General features: G+C 40.2%; 1 long non-coding RNA gene across 1 annotated transcript; it reads left to right on the top strand.

Annotated features, from left to right (window-relative positions):
* Positions 1 to 3,213: 3,213 nt before the first annotated feature.
* Positions 3,214 to 14,934, top strand: LOC141557489 (uncharacterized). The gene is made up of 3 exons (XR_012486806.1): positions 3,214 to 3,325; positions 4,425 to 4,581; positions 12,019 to 14,934. It is a non-coding gene; the product is annotated as an uncharacterized LOC141557489 (long non-coding RNA).
* Positions 14,935 to 17,915: the final 2,981 nt, after the last annotated feature.

Here is a 17,915-nt window from a genome sequence, read left to right as displayed (position 1 = left end):
TTCATTTCATTTCATTTTAACAGGCATTTGTTAAACACTGTAGAAGGGTTGGGTGCTGGGATGGCTATAAAGTTTAGAAAGAAGATGATTTCTGACTTACGATAGAACTCTTGGTCTGCTGAGAAGCTGTGCAGCCCTAGGTTTCATCAATTTCCATCAGGGAGCTTCGGCTTCTTTCCCTTCCCTATTCCTCTCTTCCCCTTCAGATTCATTCTCCTTACCTGGACCCTCAGACTTTAGACGCCTCTAGACTCTGGGTCAGGGTTAATTAACTGCTATTCTTTCTTCCACTTCTACACTGACATGACTACCCCAAACTTCTCTGTGGTATGGTTAGGGGAAGTGGATCCAAAACACTGGGTCCTCAAACTCATCTGAGTATAAAAAATGAATAGAAAAAAAGCTGAAAGGGAAAGATTAGCACAGACTAGAAAGAAGGCTCGATTTACAGTCAGAAGTCCTGGATTCTAATTTCAGCTTTGCCACTCATCAGTAAGGCCTAGAGAGAAGTGCCCAGGCCTCTGAGATAAAATTTTCTTCCCCTTTTAGATGAACATCTTCAACCTAGATGATTTCTAGGTGTATGTCAGATCTAAATCTATAGAACGGCCATGAGGAGGGGTAGAGAAATACTATTTAGGTCCCTGGGATATGCCTTAGGAAAGAATCTTCCTTTTTAAAGATGGTAATGGCAGGGCCATCCCATCCTCAAATCTCTCTGGCAAAAAACTCATCATCATCATCATCATCATCTTCTCTCTTTAATAATAGTTTTTTTTTTAATTTTCAAAATATATGCAAAGATCAAATCAACATTCATCCCTGCAAAGCTTGTGTTCCAAACTTTTCTCCCTCTCTTCCCCTTATCTTCTTCCCCTAGACAGCAAATAATCCAATACAAGTTAAATATGTGTAATTCTTCTAAATTTATTTCCACAATTATCATGCTGGACAAGAAAAATCAGATCAAAAAGAAAAAAGATGAGAAATAAAAAAAAGTAAACAACAACAAAAAAAAATGTGTAAATACTGTTAGGTTCTTACTAAGGGCTAAATTGATAGTTAACAATTCTCTAGCTCAGAGTTCACACCTTTAGTTCAAACAAGCAAATTCATTGGTTCTAAGTATTTCCCACAAGCCCCTGAGTTCCCACAAGCCCATTCTCTCTCTGGGAGGATAAAAGAAGGCAACTTTGGGCCTGGACAAGGAGTCTGGATTGAGTCAAAGAGAAGACGTCCCCGTGGATTCGCAAGTCCAGCAATCCCACACTTTTGGAGAGGAAGAAGAGGATTTGAGATTCTACCTTGGCTCTGGCTGGAGGCTCCAGAAGCCTCCCAAGAAACCTGCTCACAGAGAAAAGGATTCACAGAGAAAAGAAACCTCCTCCCAGAGAAGGATTACAACTAAGAGACGACAGAACTGTACAAAATACTATGCTTAGATCCCCATCCAATCCCCATAGTTCTTTCTCAGAATGTGAATGGCTCTCTCCATCACACATCTATTGGTATTGGCTTCAATCACCTCATTGTTGAAAAGAGCTAAATCCATCAGAGTTGATTATCTTATAATCTTGTCGTTGCTTTGTACCATGTTCTCTTGATTCTGCTCATTCACTCAGCATCAGTTCATGTAAGTCTCTCTGTACTTTTCTGAAATCAGCCTACTCAATTATCTCTTTTTAAACTACAAATATCCCTGGAAAAGGAAAATTATGAGGTTCTAGGTAGACCTGGATGACCATTGCAATTGCAGTGACCCAAGTATACTTAGTGATCTTAATAGCCTCATTCACAAGAGTGACCTGAAAGAACACAGTGAGCAGAGTGATTCCAATGACTCCCATGGCTTCAGTGACTTGTGACCCTAGAGACTCCAATGGCCATAATATATACCCAATCAGAGGCACTTCCTAGGAAAGAGAAATAGCTGAAACCCCAAAGGAAGTTGGACTCTCTGGACTGGCTAGCAGTAATCTCTCCTTCCATATGCATCCTGCTGCTGAGGAGAAGAAGGGGTTGTCCACTCACTGCTTAGATACCTGGAGAAAAACTGGCTGTCTTTTCTTTGTTCTTTGGATATAAAAGTTGTTAAGAGTGCCAGAGATTCTGATAATTTCACAGGGCAAAGGGAGCAAAGGAAAAGGCAACACTTCCACCCACAGGTTTGTCTATTCCCAGCTGGAGGCCTTTCTTAGCCTTTCCTCCTATCTGTGAGGGATGAGGACAGATTCAGGTTCCCAGGACTGGAAAGATCAGATTTGGAGAGGAGCCAATGGGATTTTCAATGATAAAGGGAATTTCTGGCCAGATCCCTCTGGGCCAAAGGGAATGGTTCCATGGGGAGATGGCACCTCCTGGCCTGCCTTGTGGGAAGCTGATCCTGAGTCAGACTCCAAGGCCAGGAAAAGGCCAGTTCTATGGGCTTTCTGACTGGGCTGGAAGGATTTGGTCTTACCTAGGAGAAAAACTGTCTATGTCTATATAGGTTGGAAAGCTGGGAGGGATTTTAGAAGTCAATTTACTGTTCATCCTTCTCTTAACTTTCTTTACCACAGGAATGCCCCAGGAGCTTCCTTGGGGAAGCTCACTCCCATTGGAAGTACCCTCTGCCTTTGTAGCCTCTCTTTTTGGTTGGCTGGTTCTTTCCCCAAATTCCATTTTAAGGAGGACCCTCAGGTCAGTTATGTTTTTATTCCTTCCTAGGCTACATTCTTGTTTCTACCAACTTTCTCTACTATGCTCTGTTATAGGTACCTTCACACACACACACACACACACACACACACACACACACACACACACACACTTTGTAAACCTTAAGGTACTTCGTAAATGCTAGCAAATAATATTAAGAGCCAGAGGAAGTGTAGGAGTTAAAATGTCATATGTAAGCATCAGCAATAAGGACAGTTTGACCAGACCTTAAAGAGTATAAAGAGAATAATGAATAATAAGACAAGAAAACTAGAATGGAACCAGGCTATCAAAGACTTTAAGTGTCAAGGGCTACCTTGCTGTTCCTTGGACCAAGCTTTGGAAGGGGACAGCAAACCCTTCCCCCAGCCCAACCAGTGATCAGGGACCAGCCCCTGATTGCAAAACCTAGAGTAGTCACAAGCCAGCTCCAGCAGGCAGTGCTTCCTGGACCAGCCCCCTGGGCTTAAGGCTCAGCATGACCTAGGTTAGAATTTAGCTTGTCACTCAGGGGCTTTCTGGTGAATGCTGGGTGCAGAGGGGAGACAGAAGGAGCAGGAGGAATCATGAACCTTATCTTTGGGGGGATGCAGGAAGAACTGAGGGCACCAGATATTGCATATATAAAGTAAGTGTTATAAGATGGCTAAGGGAGGGAGAAATCATTGGACTGGAGTAGGGGGCCTAGGAAGATTCCTTGGAGAAGAAGATATCTGAGATAAATCTTGAAGGACTGGCAGGATTTAGGGAGGTGCTAAAGATGGCAAAAGTCAGAAGACATAGCTTGAGCAAAGACCCACAGGGTTGTGCAGGGAATTAAGCTAGCCTGATGAGAGAGAGTATAGCTGTTGTGCTGGGGCATCCTACCTACGGTAGGAAGTAGAGCAGTTAAAGGAAAAATTGTCTTATAATTGTGCCCACCTATGGTCTCTAAAAAGTTGGGTCTTGGAACTAGAAGTTCGTTCCATATCCACCCACACAAAGGGGCTGCTCAGGGTGGGAAGGCTTCTCCCTAGACATGGCCACAACTGGTTTAACACCATAGAACTATGTAGTAACCCTTAAACCTACACAGGAAATAATCCCCTCCACCCCAGGACCACAGTAAGAAATTCCCCCCTTCTACCCCTTGACCAAGGGAGGAATTATCTAAACTCCCACCCTCTGCTCTGTTGGCAATTAGTGGCCTTCTTGTCCCACCTCCCCTGGTCAGGTCCTAGGCTGAGCAGAAGTCAGACCTTGGAGCGAAGGTCAGAGAGATTTAAGGGCCTTCCAGTGACCAGATCTCTACAGTTGTTTTGGGGGACATGAAGCCTCTATTTTGGTAGAAAATAGGAAGTGGCCCCAAATGGTCCAACCGGCCATCAGCCATTCTTGCTTCCTCTTTTCCTGCTCTACCCTTGGACGGAGCCTGGAGCAATGAACTTGAAGCTCTGAGCCCTGAGTATGGTGGGGGGTGGGGGGCAAGGGGTGGGAACAGCTCCCGGAATGGTGGTTGAGTCACGAGCTGATGGAATTGACGGAACTGACGGGAAACCTCAACACCCTGAGTTTCCAGGAACGGCAGTGTCCATAGCACTGACCGCCTGTTTGACCTTTATCCTTTCACCTATGACGTCCAAAGTGCCTGGGGCAACTTCTAAATATTTCTTCCCCCTCCTCCCTTGACTAGAAGAGCAGGAAGGTCCTCCCTGCCTCGGGCTAAATCTAACCCTTTCATTTTACAGATGAAGAAATGGAGGTTTCGAAGTTACTTGCCCCAAATCTTATTAACTCACCCTGGAGGTACTAATGGCTGATAACAGTTCAAGAGTATCCCCTGTTTTTGAATTTAGCCAAGGGATTCTGGAAGCCCTCAAAGCCTTCCAAAACAAAGCTCTAAAGGTAGGATGGGGGGAAGGCGGGAGGGGGGGGGGAAGTAGCTCTGACTCCAAATTCGGGTCTCTTTTCATTTGCCCCACAGTGATCTCTCCTTTTTCTGAACTGCACAATCCATTCTATTGAGGGGGAGTGTGCAGAAAAGAGGAGATAGGGAGGTGCAGTGGGAGTACGTGTTGCCTCCCATCTTAGACCAGGTGCTTTCTGAGGACAGGAATTGTAAACGTCTTCTTGGTTTCAGGAATAAGTACCAGAGCACACAGCTGGGCCCAGAAAGGTCGTTGAACATTTATACACAGCTTACATATAACATTCCAGTAGAGGGAGCAAGAACACCTATAATTGAAATTCCCATTTTAGAGATAAAAAAACTGAGGTTCAAAAAAGTGATTTTTCTCCCCAGAAGGGCCCACAGAGGCTTAGAAGCAAGGTCAGTTCTGAAGTCCAAGTCTCTCAGGTGCCAGGCCAGGGATCCCTCCTGAGCACGGGCATGCACTCTGGCAAAGGCGGGGCATTGACTGATCTTGCAGTTCCAGGAAGTTTGTGGCGCTGCCGTGGCCCACAGTTCCACATTTTCTCTTTCCTACAATGCTTCCACTTCTGATACCGAGCCCTCCAGAAGCTTTTTTCATTGGGACCTGTGACGAGAATCTGATGAAATGATGCACACTGAACTGGGAATGGTTCCGGAAGACCTGGTTCAAATCATACCTTAGGTGCTTAGTAGCTGGGTGATTCTAGGTAACCTCTCTGGGCCTGTTTTCTCACCCACAAAGCAGGTATAATAATCCTGGATTTGAGGTATTGGGTTTCATATATGTGGGTAGATATCACTGGGAGCTGAGGCTATCCAGGAGCCCCTTCCCTCGTGCCAGGTAGATGGCTGCCTCCTGGATTTGTCTGTCTGCTCTCTCCAGACAGTACAGAGCATCCTGATAGGAGGGGGCCTGTGACTGGACTTGTGTTCCAGGACCACAGGGGCTCTCCTGGATCTCTGCCTCCCTGATGGAGTCCTGAGTGAGGGGGGAACTCCACTTCATGACTAACCTCAGATCTTGCTCAGTCCTATGGTTCATCCCAGTAGGGCCTCAGGATGGGAGCAGAGGAGCAAATATCAGATGAAATGTGTGTATACATGCATTTACAGCACGTGGTGTTGCACAAGTATCATCAGCTGGGGCCCCAGACTGGCCCCAGACTCAGCTTGGCCTGAGCCTGGTTACCAAGCATAAATACAAACAGAACTACTCACCAGACACCAAGGCCAGGATTTTCAAAACTCCATCGGGCTCCTTGCCAGCTAGGGATATCACCCCACCCCCATCCTAACCTCTATGGCAAAGCAGGATCCTTATCTGCCAGCTTGTTAGGAGATATGCTTTGGTGCCCTGCCTCTTTCCCTACTCTCCCCACACTTCCAACTCCTCAAAGTCCCATGGGCAGGCTTATGAGCCATGGCCCTGACCACAAGCAATCCATGATCTGACAGCATCTAGGTGGTACCATGGATAGAATGCTGTACCCAGAGTTAAGAATATTTGAGTTCAAATCCAACCTCAGACACTCACTACTTGTATGACCTCCTGGTAAGTCATTAGCTGCTCTATATCTGTTTCCTCATCTATACTATAGGGTAACAGTAGTACTTACTTCACAAGGTTGTTATCAGGATCAAATGAGATCATATTTACAAATCAAATGGGCACATAGTGGGTGCTTAATAAATGCCTGTTTCCTTCCCCTTTCTCCTAAAGTTATTGGCTCTCAATATCTCCACATGGATCATAGCATCATGTATTCAGTTGGAACAGACTTTAAGGTTAAATAGTTTAACCTTCTCATTTTTTAAATAGATTACTTCCATTTTACTTTTCTAAATACATGGAAAAATAGTTTTCAACATTCACCTTTGCAAAATCTTGTGTTCCAAATTTTTCTCCCTCAAGTTCTCCTCTTCACTCCCCAACACAGCAAGCAATCCAATATGGGTTAAACATGTGCAGTTATTCTAAACACATTTCTATATTCATTGTGCTGTGCAAAAAAAATTAATATATATATAAAAACACAAAAACAACAACAACAAAAAAGTGAAAATACTCTACTTTGATTCACATTTAGTTTCCATAATTCTCTTTCTGGATACAGATGGCTCTTTCCATCACAAGTTTATTGGAATTGCTTTGAATTACCACATTGTTGAAAAGAGACAAGTCCATCACAGTTGATCATCACATAATCTTGTTACTGTACACAAAGTTTTCTTGGTTCTGCTCACTTCACTCAGCATCAGTTCGTGTAAGTCTCCCCAGGCCTCTCTGAAATCATCCTGCTGGTCATTTTTTATAGATCAATAATATTCCATAACATTCATACACTATAACTTATATCCACTTAGTATCTAGTTATTGTCAACTACAATTATGGTTACTTACAAACATTTTTGCACTTGTAGATCCTTTCCCTTCTTTTATGATCTCTTTGGGATACAGACTCAGAAGGGACACTTCTGAATCAAAGGGTTTGAAAGTCCTTTAGGCATAGTTCCAAACTGCTCTCCAGAATAGTTAGATCACCAACAATGCATTAGTGTCCTAGTTTTCCCATGGTCTCTCCAAACATTCATCATTACCTTTTCCTGGCATCTTAGCTAACCTGAGATCTAACCTCCTCATTTAAAGGTAAGGTAACTGAGGCCCAGAGGAAGCAAAGGGATTTGTTCCATGTCACATACTAAGTATAAGTGGCAGGGTCAGGCTTTGAACCTAGGACCTCTGATTATATTTCAAAAGCCTGTTCCTTGCCCCATTCATTCATTTAAAAATGTTTTCAGGCTTATAAAACTCAGTCCTTAGTTACTGCTCAGCTCAGTACAGCAGATAAAACCCAATAGCAAACAACCCAGAGGCATCTTGAGTTTGTTCTGATCTGGTAAATGTGAGAGTATCTTCTTACTTTATACTCATCACTTTACATCCCATTATCTTGGTCACACTGGTCTGGGCTGTTCTGTCATCCTCTGTTCACAGTGATGATTTCTCATATTTTGCCACTGTGAACTTCTGAGGACAGAGTTTGGATTATCACTTTACTCTCCATCCTTTCTACCCTATGTTCTAGCATAATATATATGGTGTTGTTTAATAAATGCCTGAAGAATTGAATTTGTTTGTATTGGGTTTGGATAGCCCTACCACTGGACTTGTGTTCCAGGACTAAGGCCAAAGGAAAAGCTTCTACCTACAAAGGCCCCTAGAGTATCCCACTCCCACCGTGCTGGGCTGCCCCCACCTTGGCCCCTCATCAATAAGTACTTTCAGGATTTCCAGGAGAGCAGCTATTGCCCCCTAGACATAATGTGGGCTTGGCCTTTATCAGGGATGGGGATGCTGAGCTGAGGGAGTACTGCATGTTTTCACTATAGCTAGAGAACGGTTTATTTGAAGTCCTGGCACTCTGGAGAGCTTCCTGCCCAGGCAAGAACTCCCCTAGATGTCAGCAGCATTTCCACATTTTACCTCCTGGGGGTTGGAGGCTTCTCCTACAACGAGTGCTAGGTACCAGAGGCTAAAAAGACCTTTTCCCATGGCCTCTCCACTGCTTCTGTCACTCAGAGCAGGCCAGGCCATCTGGGGTGAAGCTAAAGTGTTTCTGGGCTCCCTCCTTGGAGCCATCCATCCTGGACACTGGCAGGGGAAGAGACCACATTACAGCATTATCGCCTGTCCAGAAAGGGGAATTCCATCCTTGGGGAAGGAGTGGGGCCCAGCAGTGAGAGATGGACACAGAGATTTGAGTGCTGGCTCGGGGCTTGAAAACATGGGCTGTGGCCCCAGTGGGGCCAGAAAGGACCTCCCTGCTTCCACACACACACACACACAATCTGGTATTCTACCATTAGATAATCATTTTTTGGGGGGAGTAAACATGACTTTCTTTCTAATTGAGATTATGAGGGGGAGTAAAGTTGGGAGAAGAACATTAGAGAGGGGTAGGCTCACAGTTTGGTTTCCAATCTCTCTGGGTGAGTAGATTTGTTAGAGGCTTCTCCCAGCCCTCCCCAATAGAAGAGAGGGGCCCAGCAAGGGTGGCTTTCGAGTCAAGAATATAAAATTCCCAGCCTGGGATAGGATGAGAAGTATGGATTTTATTACCTGACCAGGGTATGGCGCAATATTCCCATAATGTCATATGGGAAGAGTCCTCTATACTTCTAAAGGACAAACTGAAGATTTACAAAAACAAAACAAAAAACAAAAAAGTCATCTGATTTGTATGACAAAAACCATTTCTCAAGTTTTATCTTACAATTCAACAAGCATTTATTAAGTGCTTATTCTGTGCTGGGCACTGAATTAAACTCTAGAGATTAAAAGGCAAAAATAGTTCCTGCCCTCAAGTTGGTGGCAGTCTAACAGGGGAGAGAACATAGAAACCATTTTGTACAAACAAGCTATATATAGCATAAACAAAGTAATCTCTGAGGGAAAGTATTGTCATAAATCCTGGAGATACAAAGAAACTGATTGTGTATGTGTGTGTGTGAGGGGTGCCAGTGACCACAATTTTACTTTCTTAACTCTTCCTAATTTAAGGATAAGACTGCTACAATGTAGAATATGAATTGTGAGCTCTGGGTTTGAATCCCAGCTCTGCTACTACCTAGCTATGTGACCCAGGACAACTTATTTGATCTTTGCAACCTAATCCCACGATTAAACCTACTAGGTGCAAGGCATTGTGCTAGGTCCTGGAGGTAGAAAGACAAAATGAATAATTGTCTCTGCCCTACATTCTTTGAACCTCAATTCCCTCAATTTTCCAATGAGGGATTTGGACTAGAAAAGCTCTAAATTCTCTCCCAGCTCTGATAATCTATGAATCTACAATCTAAGCTCCAATTTTCTTTTCTTTTGTTTTTGATAAGTTTTTTTTATTAATTTTATAATTATAACATTTTTTGACAGTACATATGCATAGGTAATTTTTTACAACATTATCCCTTGTACTCCCTTCTGTTCCGAATTTTTCCCCTCCTTCCCTCCACCCCCTTCCCTAGATGGCAGGAATTTCCATACATATTAAATATGTTATAGTATATCCTAGGTACAATATATATGTGCAGAACCAAATTTTGTTGTTGTTGTTGCAAAGGAAGAATTGGATTTGGAAGGTAAAAATAATCTGGGGAAAAAAAACAAAAAAAAATGCTCACAGTTTACACTCATTTCCCAGTGTTCCTTTTCTGGGTGTAGCTAAGCTCCAGTTTTCAATTGGACTTGAACTTGGTATCTGAAATAGGAAAAGTAACTTTCCCTCTCTGGGCTTTTCCTTTTAGAAAAGTCCAATCTTGAAGACTGGACCCAATAACTAATGTCCTTTCTGGCTTTAAAAATAGCATTTGATGATTCTATAAGTCTAGGACATAGTCAGTTATTATCGTGCAGGAGAAACAGTCATGAATTTGGAGACACAGAAATTGAGTTAGGATTTCAACCTTACTTTTTATTAGTGTGTGACTTTGGACACAGTCCCTGAACCATGCATGATATCCTCATCTTCAAAAAAAGAAGATAACCTCTGAGACTCCTTTCAGTTCAAAATTTCTGACCTTATCATCCTGTGTCCTGGATTCCAGTCCCAGTAGCACTAGTTATTGTACACCTCCTATTCCTTCACGAAGCAGGCTCCAACAATCCCTCAGGAATTAATCCTGATTCAGATAAAATCCCATTCCACCCTTGCTTTCGTTGCCTTTGGTTTTCTTCATAAAATAGGAATGATGGCATTTGATGATGATGATGATGATAATGATGATGATGATGGTACACTACTTATCTCCCAGAGTTAGGAGGAAGGTCTTAAGGAAAGATAACGAGTCATTCCATACTTTTACAGCAAGAAGAATAAAGGAAAAGGGAGTTGAAGAGCACTTGAAAAAGCTGTTATTGTCTTTGTTGCTTTTTGTGACTAGCTAGAGACTTGGTTGTAGGACAGAGTGAATAATTCTGGAACCCTAGAAAAATTGAGGAGGATCTAAAGCTAAGAGGTAGGGTGGACAGTTACAAAAGCAGACATTGAATTCTAAAACTTCTCAGCTAAGGTGAGGTTTTTGTCTGTGGTCATAAGCTTGATGAGCCCCGGGACTGGTAGGGGAGCAACATTTAAAGTCTGTGAATGTAGTGAGTAGAACCGGAACACTGGAGATAGTAACAAGAAGATTATTTGATGATCAGCTATGCTAGAATTAGCTCTTCTCAGCAAAACAGTGATCTTGGGATGAAAAATGCCACTCGAATCCAGAGGGAGAACTATGAAAACCAAAAACAGATCAAAACATACAATTTTCATGTTTGGGTTTTTTTTTTTTGGTTTGTTTGCTTTTTCTTTCTCATAATTTTTCTGATTTTTCTTTTACAACATGACTAATATGGAAGTATGTCTAAAATGATTATATCAGACTCTTTGCTGTCTTGGGGAGAGGGGAGGGAAAGGAAGGAGTGAGAAAAAAATTTAGAATTCAGAATCTTACAAAAATCAATGTGGAAAACTAACTTTATATATAATTGGAAAAATAAAATACTATTGAGAAAAAAATAAAGTCTTCATAAAGGAAAAAAAAGTATGGCCCTCTAGAGAAGGCTATTGGACTCATTAAACTCCAGTGAAAATGTAAGAAGTCCCCATTTCTCCCTTGGAACCTTCAGGGTAGGGCTTGTAAATGCTTGGGGGAGTTCTAAATGATTGAGGCTGCTCCTAAAGGACAAGAGGGAATTAAAGCCTAGAACAGGGAACCAGGCTTGGTGCTCAGGTTTCTTCCTTGCCAACTCCCAGGTCACACTGCACTGAGCCCAGCCTCAGGTTACTGGGACAGGATAGACCTGATGACACGGTGCCTCAGGCCAGAACCCTTTAGGCCCACAGCTGCCCCTGTCACACATAGGGACTGACAAATTAAGACAGGACAGACCTGGCACCTGGATGTTCTACCCTCTCTAAAGTGTTTTGGCTTTCATTATCAAGAGCTGACCCTGTCATGTCTTCTCATTACTTCCAGAATCAAGTAGAAAGTCTTTTGTGTGCAATTTAAAACTCTTCATAATCTGTCTTCTTTCGTATTCCCAGTTTCCTCACACTATCCTCCTCGTGCTCTAATTTCTATCATCATTAGCCTATTTCATGCAGATGAATAAACTGAACCCCAGAAAGGTGATTATTTGTCCAAGAGCATATAGCCAGTGAGTGTTGGAGCCAGAACTCAAATTAATTTATTGAATTCCAAGAACAGTGCATCTTTTACTATATTATATTGCCCTCTCAGTATTTGTACCTGAATAAGTGTCTTGTTCCATGTCAGACGATACCATCTGTTTCATAATATAAAGTCTTGGAGGTTGGGGACTGGTTAGGTCTATCTTCTTTTTCTTTATCCTTTTGCCATAGGAAAACTGAAGCTGCTGGCCAGTTCCTCCTGACCTACCATATAGACTGAATGGACACAGAAGGCCTGTGACTATGCATTGGGATACACCAGAGCCAGCCTGAATCATGGAGAACTAATTGTTAAATTTTCAGTGTGAGGATTTACATTTTGGAAACTAGCCAATTCTATAAATCAGGGCTTGATTTATTGTTTTGATTGTCTAGAATGTTAAAAAAAATAATGGAGAAAATGTTAATAATGCATATTAAACTTGAGTGTGTCATGCATATAAAATATTTTTGGAGAGTCAGTTGTTAAACATTTATCAGTATAGTCTGGAGGACAAAAAGACTTGGACTTAGAATTGAGAAAAATACAGAATCACAGAAATTTGGAGTTAAGGTACCTCAAAGACCTTTTAGTCCAGTTGATATCCAAAAACCTCCCAAAATCCACACTAAAACATTTGCACCCAGAAACCATCTAATCTTTACATGAAGACTTTCATGCAAAGGCTACCACTTCTCCAGGTAGCCTATTTCACTTAACTTTAATTATTAGGAAGCCTTCCATGCCTTTTCTTCCCCAATAATATCAAGGCAAAATTTTGGTTCTTGTAATATCTACTCATTTTTCTTTTTAAAAATTTAAAAATTTATTTTTAATTTATAGAATAGAACAATCATTTCCATAATATATATGTAAAATCATTCTATACATATTTTATTTATCAATTCTTTCTTTGGATGCAGATAGCATGTTCCATTCCTCTTAGTTTTATATTCTGGGTCAAAACAGAGCAAGTCTTCCACATGACAGCCTTTCAAATACTTGAAGATAGCTATCACATTTCCACAAGTCTATTCTTCTGCAGGCTAAACACCACAAGTTCTTTTGGCCAGTCCTCATAGAGTGTGGTTGCTCTGCTGTCGATGATCTGCAGTGCAAAGGATCTTTAATCATTGAGAAAATTGACTTTTCCTGACTCTCACCCTTCTTGACCTCATTTCAACATCTGACACTGTTAACCACTTTCCTCTCCTGGACATTTAAAACTTTTCTTACATGGTTTTGGGGACTCTGTTCTCTCTTGATTTCCCTCCTTCCACTCCTCATCTGTTGGTTTCTCATCCATATCAAATCCTTGAATTCTGCATTTTTTAAAGGCTCTGTCCTGGTTCACCTTCTGTTCTGTTTTTAGAACCTCTTACTAAATTACTTCATCACCTCCTATGAGTTAAGTTATCATTTCTAATGCAGATGATCCCCAAATCAATAAATTCTGCTTTCTGGAGTGGTATATCTCTGATCACCTAGTGGATATTTCAAATTGGATGTTCCATAGTATTTCAAAGTCAACACATGTAAATTGGAACTCATTATCTTTCCCCAAGAATGCACCCTTCTCCCAAACTTCCTTATTACTATTGGGAACACCATCATCCTTCCAGTCTGGGTTCCAGTCTGCTTCACTTTCCCTTACTTTTTATATTCAAACAGTTGCCTAATCATATTGTTTTTATCTCCACATCAACTTCATTTGTTCCCTTTTGTTACTACCCTGGTTTACATCCTTATGATTTCTCACTTGAATTATTGTAATAGCCTTCAAATTGGATTTCCTTTCTCTACAATCCTACATACAATTTCTTTTTCCCCTTTATAATTCTTTTAAAAAATTAATTGTTTTATTTTTCTGGTTTTATATCTATACATACATATATATAAACTTTTAAAAATACACATTTCTTTTTTTCTTTTTCTTTTTCTTTCTTTTTTTTTTGTTGTTGTTGTTGTTGAAGCAATTGGGGTCAAGTGACTTGCCCAGGGTCACACAGCAAGGAAGTGTTAAGTGTCTGAGACCAGATTTGACCTTAGGTCCTTATGACTTCAGGGCTAGTGCTCTATCCACTGTGCCACCTATCTGCCTCCTAAAATGCAAATTTATTTATGAATAAATAATGTTGGGAGAGAAAAAGCAGAACAAAAGAGAAAAAGCACAAGAAAGAAAAAACAGAAAAAAGAAATAAATATAGCATGTTTTGATTTACATTCAATATCCATAATTCTTTTTCTGGTTGCAGATAGCATTTTCTATCCAAAGTTTATTGGTATTGCTTTGGATCATATGACTACAGATGGCTTTAATTTCATCATGTGAAAATTGTCTTTCATACCCTTTGACCTCCATACAACTTCTAAAGTGATTTTCAAGTGCATATCTGACCATGTCACATCTTTACTTCACAAATTCTCATGACTTCCCATTCAAATCTGACTTCAGACACTTCCTGGCTGTGTGAGCTTTGGTAAGTCACTTAATCTTTATTTGTCTCAGTTTCCTCAACTGTAAAATGAGGATAATCATAGCATCTATCTTATAAGGCTGTTCTGAGAATCAAATAAAATAAGATTTGTAAAAGTTCTCGGCAGATAATAAGCACTATATAAATTCTTATTCCTTTCCCTTCTCCCTTTTAGGATCAAATATAATTTCTGTTTGGCTTTTAAAGTCCTTCCCTCAAATCTAGAAAGACTTATGTGAACTGATGCAAATGATGGGAGAAGAACCAGGAGAATATTTTAACAGTAACAGCAACAACTACGAATGGTTTGGCTTATCTCATTAATACAATGATCCAAGACAATTCCAAAAGATGCTTGATTGAAAATGCTGTTCACTTCCAGAGAACGAACTGATGGAGTCTGAATGCAGATCAAAGCATACTATTTCCACTTTATTTTTATGTACTTTTTTTCTTTTGTTCTGTTTTATATTACACATATATAATCTATATCAAATTATACATTACTTTAAGGAAGAGAGAGGTAAGGAAGGAAAGGATAAAATTTGGAACTCAAAATTTTATGAAATGAATGTTAAAAATTGTCTTTACACATAATTTGAAAAAAATAAAATATTATTTTAAAAAATCCTTCTCATATCTTTCTAGCCCTCTTTGTGGTTTCTCACATGTGATGCTCCATTTCCCATTCCTAAAATGTATTCTGATTCTTCAACACCTTGTTCCTTTCAGAATTGAGTTCAAACATCTCCTTCTAATCAATCTTTCCCATTATCCCCAAATGTTAAGGCTTCTCCCCATCAGATTTGCCTCATATTAATCATGTATATATTTATTTGTGACACATTGCCTCCCTGATGGATTATAAGCTACTTCCTTGATGCCAGCAGCGATTGTGTCATTTTTGCTTTTGTATTTTTGGGGTTTAGCATATAGAATTAATTGCTCAATTCTTGCCTGTTGACTGGTTGATTAGTCCCACCTCAATCCCAAAGGATCTGTTGGTATTTTTGTGATACCTCAGTGCCATCATCAACTCCCTAAACTCTTGTGGTAGTGTACTGCCAAGGCCCCTCTATGCAATGCCCTAAGCTTGAAATTCTGTTTTGCCATCTCCATGATTCCCATTCCTACTGTCAATGTAGTGTCAGCAGAAATCCCAACTAAAATCTCTGCTACAGAAAGCAGATTCTCGATTCCTCTTAATTCTAGTCCCTTCCTTTTTTAGTTAGTTCTTCTACATCCTGTATGTATCTTGTTTTGTATAAGGCATTGAGGTGGTGCATGAATAGAGTGCCAGGTCTGGAGAAAGGAACATTTGAATTCAAATCTGACCTCAGTTACTAGCTGTATGATCCTGGACAAGTCATTTAACACTGTTTGCCTGAGTTTTGTCATCTGTAAAATGAGTTGGAAAAGGAAATGGCAAACTACTCAAGAATATTTGCCAAGACACCAAACCTCAAATGGAGTTACAACGAGTCTGATACAACTGAAAAACTGTTGAACAACAAAACTTGTTTTGTATATATAATGACTTCTTTATTAAACTGTGAGATCCTTTTAGGCGGGGACTGTCTTTTCTCTCTTTTTATATTCCTAGTGCTTAGCTCAATGCCTGGTGCACAGTAGGTATTTAATAAACGTTTATTGACTGACTGACAGAAATAACAGTGAACTTAGGTTCAAGTCCAGGTTCAGTTACAAGCTGTGCATCTATGAGCAAGTCATTTAACCTTCTTGAAACCTGGTTTTCTCATTTAATAAAATAAAAATAATAGTGTTTGCACTGTTGTTCATAAAGGGTGGAGTGAGAAAAAGGTTTTGTAAACTTTAAAGTGCTGTATAAATGTGAGCTGTTATTATCATCATCATAAATGTCAACATATTCCCATCCCAACTACCCCTATGTTAGGATCATAACATCCCAGATATTTTTGCCCTTTTTTCTTTCTTTAAATAAAAATAATCTTTATTTTTAATTTTTTTATTAAAGCTTTTTATTTACAAAACATATGCTTGAGTAATTTTTTAACATTGACCCAACAAAATCTTGTGTTCCAAATTTTCCCTCCTTTTCCCCACTGCCTCCCTTAGATGGTAGGTAATCCAAAATATATTAACTATGTTAAAATATGTTAAATCCAATATATGTATACATATTTATACAATTTTCTTGCTGCACAAGAAAAATCAGATCAAGAAGGGAAAAAATTGAAAAGAAAAATGCAAGCAAACAACAACAGAAAGAGTGAAATTACTATGTTGTGATCCACACTCAGTTCCCACAGTTCTCTCTCTGGGTGTATATGGATCTCTTCATCACAAGATTATTGGGACTGAACATCCCAGATTTAAAGCTAGAAGGGACCTTACATGTCATTGAATCCAACCCTCTCATTTTATAGATAAGGAAACTGAGGCATAGATAGATTAAATGATTTGCCCAGAGTCACATTAATAAATGTCTAAGGTGAGATTTGAATTCAAATCCTTTCCGACTCTTAAGTCCATAACTGTGTTCACTATACATGCTGCTTCAGCAACAGCAGCTTCTTCTATATTGTCCACATCCTTTCCTGGTATAGTGAAGTTATGAGGTCCTGAGTCATGAAGGATCTGAGTTCAAATTCCTGACAGTAAACAGCTTTTTCCTGTTGCAAATTATGTATAATAATATTGACAGTAGCCACCTCACAGTTTTCCTAGGCTTAAATGAGAAATGTATGGAAGGAGTTATATGAATTTTAAAACATTATACAAGATAGTCTTAAACTTTGGAGCCACATTGTATTCATCAGCTAATATTATCTGCTTTTCTGCTGTCCCATCACCATTTCCACCTGCCCAATACTTCTCTAGCCCTCTATTTTCGGAACTTTGACCTATATTCCTTGGTGGGACTGGCCAAATGATTTTTCTGGTCCCCAGATGGTTCCAGGCACTTCTTCAGCCTCAGGAGAAGGATGGCACTGATGCCTTGTGATGTAATCATGCAAAACCTTTACATGATCAGTCCCACTAATAGATCTAAATGGTCCCAGCAAATGGACTGAGGAGAATTTTCTTGCATCCATTCCATTTAATCATGCATTCATTTATCCAAAACAATTTTTACAGAACAACCTTGACTTAAGCTAAAATATTGGAGAAGAGAGAGAAGAAGAAAACATGATCCCTGGCCTGTGGGAGCTCACACTCTGGCTAAGGGTCCACAAAGCACATAGGAAATCACACCAAAGTATAAAACATAAAACAGATAGCATTTTACAGTTGGATTTTTTTTTTGTGGCTTTTGCAAAACACTACAGACATTATCCCATTTGGCCTTTACAGTAACTTTATGAGATATCATTCCCACTTTACAGTTAAAGAAACTGAAGTAGAGAGACAAAGATTAAGGGACTTGTCCAGGATCAAATAGCTAATGTCTGAAGCTGGCTTTGAACTTAGGTATTCCTGATTTTAGATCCAGCACTGTGTCACCCAACTACCCAAGAAGGCTTACGTGAGCTGACATAGAGTGAAGTGAGCAGAATCAGGAGAATGAGTTCTACAAAAACAGCACTATAAAAAGAAACAACTTTAAAAGAGTTAAGATTTCTGATCAA

Source organism: Sminthopsis crassicaudata, chromosome 2, assembly GCF_048593235.1.
Source record: "Sminthopsis crassicaudata isolate SCR6 chromosome 2, ASM4859323v1, whole genome shotgun sequence".
Classification (NCBI taxonomy): domain Eukaryota; kingdom Metazoa; phylum Chordata; class Mammalia; order Dasyuromorphia; family Dasyuridae; genus Sminthopsis; species Sminthopsis crassicaudata.
This window is presented reverse-complemented; position numbering and strand designations above follow the sequence as displayed.